Below are 5,436 nucleotides of genomic sequence, written 5' to 3'. Positions count from 1 at the left end.
CTGACAAAAGTACGACGGGCAGCACGCTCTAATACTTAAAGTCACTATCAGCCGCTGCCTACTCACCAACCCCTGTCGGGGCACGTCCATAGCCTGCAGTTGGTGGAAAGGAATAGTACACAGCCGGCCTGGTCACTATCAGCCGCTGCCTACCCACCAACCATCAGCATGGCACGTGCGTTGCCCACAGTTGGTAGAACAGGAATACTATTCAGCCGGCTGTACCTGCTTGGAAACCTACCTTCGGCTATAAATACTCCAACACCTTGGAACGGTATCATCATCTTCTCTCTAGCTATTTCTCTTAATATACACTTATATTCAAGAGCAATCTAGTCTGATTCTCACGCCGAAGGGTGGTCACAAGGAGGTACCCCCCCCCCCTTCTCAGTGACGAGCTCACGGTGTCTGTTTTGCAGGTCAGAAGAATAACCATCTTGCCGGAACTAACCCTCGTGGGAAACATCTATTTAACCCCCAGATTATTCGTAATCTGCCCGGGGTCGATTAGTGTTTCTTCACTATTGTATATATGTATAGCTAATTAGTAATTAATAGCATATGATACCCGAGATGTTAATGTATGCCTGACTCACTTTATAGATATTTTTGCCTTAGTCGAAAGTTCTGATTTCTAACCCAGCCAACGAATGTATATTTACTGGAGTTTTGGAAATGCATTAGGAATATTTTAACTTCGTCGATAAAAAATGATCTTACTTGAGATGGTCTTTTTTTTTTCTATAATGAAATGTATGTTGGTGTAAACGATGATGTTTTGTTTGTCCCAATCCTGGCTCGTAAAGTGTATTTGATCCGAGCCATTACGTGCAAGGTGGCAATCGGTGGTTTGTTCATGTAGTGTGGTTGGTGCACCGGTATCAAACCTGTCTGGACGTCATGATCTACAAGGACAAAACGTGGGATAATCAGGTTCATTAATTATTATAATTCAATCATTTATATAATGCACATGTTTTGTTTAATAATCTGTCCCTTTTTTCCTGAAATAAAATGGCAATTAATTATTCAAGCGATGCTTTATTGGTTGATAAAACAATTAACATATAAATGTTACCGATAACACTCTCTAACTTTTGTTTTGGTTGTCAAGGACATTCCGCACGAACAATTTTCGTACATTTATAGTTGGTTTTACCTTGATTTTGGTCATATAAGTTATTATTAAATAAAGAGTTAAGTGTCATTTTAGTACCTGTGATTTGGCCAACTACGTAATTTTAGTACCTATTTTGAATTTTGTACAAATGACTACCTCAGTTTCAAAAACTTGCATTTTTAGTACTTTTTTTAACCCCGTCAATTTTTATCCGTTAAGTCCGGGGTATTTGCGTAATTTCATTTTTTAAATCAGGGGTATTTAGGTAATTTCATTATTATATTTTTGTTTTTCTTTTTCTTTTCTCCTTTTCTCTCTCCCATTAACCCCTTTCCCCCAAATTCATTCTCTTTAATAATTCCTCAAACTAATCGAGATTGTAAATTCAACTAATATAAAAAGGGAGAGAACTAATCAAACTGGTGATTCACCCGTATATCGTCGTCGTATTCGTAAATTTTCATCCGTTTTCTTTGCCGTGATTCATCGGATTCCTTTTGCGGTGGATCGTCTTCGTCGGCTACGTATCTCCGATTGCGCATTTTTAGTGTGATTCTTTAGTCTGCATCAAGAGAGAGCATGTGTTGGGTTGTCAACTGGTGATTCACATGTATACCGTTTCCATGGGTTCGGTCCTCAAACTAATCAAGCGTCCGTGAAAACGTTCAGGCGAGTGCGAAGGCGTTAACTCTCTGCAACGGATCGTACCGCGCCTCGATATTCTCGTTCACCAATTTCTCGGCGTACGATCGAACAATCTCATGTTTTCTCGGCATACAATCGAACAATCTCATGTTTTCTCGAACTCACCGGAATCTCGTTAACTATCGCGAGTATTTGATGAAGAGCACGTGCCACCTTGTAATCTACCATCTCCGGCGTTTGTATACTTACCGTATCCACCGGAATTGAAGTACGAACCGGAATCGAAAGAAGAAGAGATGATGTTGAGAAAGAACATGAAGGCTGCGATGATGATGTAATGTACGGTGTCAATTATTATTCTGGTTCAACAATATAAAATGAGAGAAAAATAAAAGAATAAAACAAATAATAATGAAATTACGCAAATACCCCGAACTTAACGGACGAAAATTGACGGGGTTAAAAAAAGTACTAAAAATGCAAGTTTTTTGAAACTGAGGTAGCCATTTGCACAAAATTCAAAATAGGTACTAAAGTTGCGTAGTTGGGCAAACCACAGGTACTAAAATGACACTTAACTCATTAAATAAATAAGGAAACATAACTTGAGAGAGATTTGAGTGTAAGTAAATTTATGATGATTACATGAGTGGTTGAAAAATCTGCTCTTAGTTATGTAAGTTTCTGTTGCACTAGCTAACTTTTTTATTCGGTGGTTGTTCTAGTACGTTTAATCGATTGCGATCAGGCTTCACTCAATGATAATCAAATACATAGAATCAGAACACGTTTAAACGATTGCGAATCAGAACTTTCAATCGACTGCAAATCATAACCTTCAATTGAAGTAATTGAACTCATTACGGTTATGCCTCCGCGAGTTTTCCAATTTTCATTTGTTTCACACGATTAGTAAGTAAAAATAAATTTAAATATGAAATATGAAATATGAAATATTGACCAACTGATAATGAATAGCAAACGCTAGAACTTTGTGCTGTGTCTTGTTTTGTCACCAAACTTTGATTCCATGTGTTATCTACTAAAAAACAATAATGATACTAATTTCACTTTTGACAGTTTTTAAGAAAGGTAAACCAGGTAGTTCCAAAAGAGTTTATTTATGTTTCTTTCATCTTCTTCCCTTCACAAGAATAGAACGGTTTTACCCACACTTTGAAGGGTCAAACTCGAAACAACTTATTCAGTGGTTCATTGAATTTCGGCCCCTTCCGAAACATGATCCAAGCTTTGCCACTTTAGAAACATGTTCAAGATCAAATAATAAATAAATAATGTATAAATTAATAAAACATGTTAAATAATATAAAACATACGATATATTATTTAGTAACATGTTCAAGGTTAATAATAATAAATACATACAAAGTATTAAGTATTGTAAATTAATAAAACATGTTAAATATAATATAAAGTTTAGTATCTCGTGGGCATAAATTTAATCATATTTTCTGTTTATAAAAGTTAATTATATCGTCCTTGGCACAATACACACAAGGGTCGACTAACAATGGAATTAATTTTGATTATTGCTAGTCTACTGTTATCTTACATATTAATTAGAGTGGTGTTTGGCATCGGCAACTCCAAGAACTTACCTCCAGGCCCAACACGGTTGCCGATCATCGGAAACCTTCACTTGCTTGGAAACCAACCACACCGGGCGATAACCAAACTAGCCGAAATCCATGGCCCAATAATGTCTTTAAAACTTGGTCATGTTACAACACTTGTTGTCTCTTCAAGCACCGCGGCCAAAGAAGTACTCCAAAAGCAAGATGTTAGTTTCTCGGGTCGCTATCCCCCTGACGCCTTTAATGCATGTAACCATGCCCAACACTCCGTAGTATGGCTTCCTCCTAGCAACGACTGGCGAACCCTCAGAAGGCTCCTTAATTCTAATATCTTCTCCCATAAGTCCCTTGAAACTAACCAACACTTGAGGAGGCAGAAAATTGAAGAGTTGGTAGCATACTGCCAGAAAGCTAGTTTATCGAATGATTATGTGGACATCGGTCATGCTGCATTTAGAACCTCACTGAATCTTTTATCGAACACTATTTTTTCCAAGGATCTAACAGAACCATATAAGGATTCGGGTTCGGATTTGAAGGACGCGATTGGCATGTGTATGGTGGAGGGTGCAAAGCCAAATCTTGTCGACTTTTTTCCGGTGTTCAAGAAGATTGATCCACAAGAATACGGAGAAGAATGTCTCGTCATCTTGAGACGCTTCTTGAGGCATTTGAAAACTTAATCGAAGAGAGGCTGAAAATGGGAAAAAATATGCAAAATGATGTATTGGACGTGTGTTTGAAATTCAATCAAGATAACCCCAACGAGATCAATCACACACACATAAAGAGCTTGGTTATGGTGAGTTATAATTTCATTTAATGTTAAATAAGTTTCTTCTATGTCATAAGATACCTAGCTAATTATCAAATAAAGATGCATATTTCCTTTTAGTTACATCTACTTCTTGATATCTGCCTCTCTAGTTTCAAAGTTAGTTAACATATAATTCCATCTAGGATATATTTGGCGGTGGCACTGATACGACCTCAAGCACAATAGAATGGGCAATGGCAGAAGTATTACGAAAGCCACACGTCATGACTAAAGCCAAAGAAGAGCTTGAAGAAGCTATTGGTAAAGTAAAATTGTGAAAGAGGAAGATGTGTTGAGGCTACCCTACTTATCATGCATTATAAAAGAAACCTTAAGACTACACCCACCAGGGGCCTTCCTCCTACCTCGAAGGGTTGAGAAACAAGTACAACTCAATGGATATATCATTCCAAAGGGCACACAGGTGCTTGTGAATATATGGGCCATAGGACGAGACCCAACGTATGGGATAACCCGCTAGAGTTTAAAGCCAGAAAGATTTTTGAACTCTGAGGTTGATGTTCGTGGTCAGGATTTTGATCTAATCCCATTTGGTTCTGGGCGAAGAATATGCCCTGGTCTACCACTTGCGACCCGTATGATCCCAATGATGTTAGGCTCATTACTCAATAATTTCGATTGGAGTGTAGACCCAAATAATCAACACGAGGTTTTGGACATGACTGAGAAAATTGGAATTACCTTAGGTAAAGCAAAGCCTCTTTGTGTTGTTCCAATACCGTTGAATTAGCATCCATCCTGTTTTGCCTCATTTATGTAAGACATATGCTATCATTCATTTTGATATGTCCTTATTTGGAAGTTAAAATATTATTCAAATTAACAATTTTAAAGGGTTCGCTTCTCGATAATTTTCTGCAGGATTTTGATGTGTTATATGTTGAAAGTTTACTCAAACTCGGGTCAGGTTCAGCATGGATGCATGTTGATCAAGCGGGAACGGCTCTTGCCTTTTGAATCTGAATAAGTCCGACTTTGTGGGCATTTGATTTTGAATAAAGTTGTTCATGTTGGCTATTCTTTAGTCTCGGTCTTCAACTATAGTTTGTTATTTGCTTCTCGTTTATTTTCTATTTGTAATATGTCTTTAATTGATACGGTCTTTCATTGATTAATTGTATTAGAAAGCATTAAGTAATGTTCATGTAAGAATAAATATACAATAATATATCTTTATGTATGGCCATTACAATAATTTATATTATAATAGATTAAAATTATTAATATATTTTATTAAA

The 5,436-nt window shown here is 37.0% G+C and overlaps 1 pseudogene across 1 annotated transcript; it reads left to right on the top strand.

Moving 5' to 3' along the window:
* Positions 1-3,272: 3,272 nt before the first annotated feature.
* LOC143609126 (7-ethoxycoumarin O-deethylase-like) lies at positions 3,273-5,200 on the top strand (annotated as a pseudogene). Its single transcript, XR_013149373.1, has 3 exons — positions 3,273-4,162; positions 4,321-4,954; positions 5,060-5,200. The product of XR_013149373.1 is annotated as a 7-ethoxycoumarin O-deethylase-like (transcript).
* The last annotated feature ends 236 nt before the right edge of the window (positions 5,201-5,436 follow it).

Source organism: Bidens hawaiensis, unplaced genomic scaffold, assembly GCF_021521415.1.
Source record: "Bidens hawaiensis isolate Kalapana, Puna unplaced genomic scaffold, B.hawaiensis_p1.1 tig00419494_1, whole genome shotgun sequence".
NCBI classification, from domain to species: domain Eukaryota; kingdom Viridiplantae; phylum Streptophyta; class Magnoliopsida; order Asterales; family Asteraceae; genus Bidens; species Bidens hawaiensis.
The sequence above is the reverse complement of the archived record's forward strand: the minus strand, read 5'-3'. Positions and strand labels throughout refer to the sequence as shown.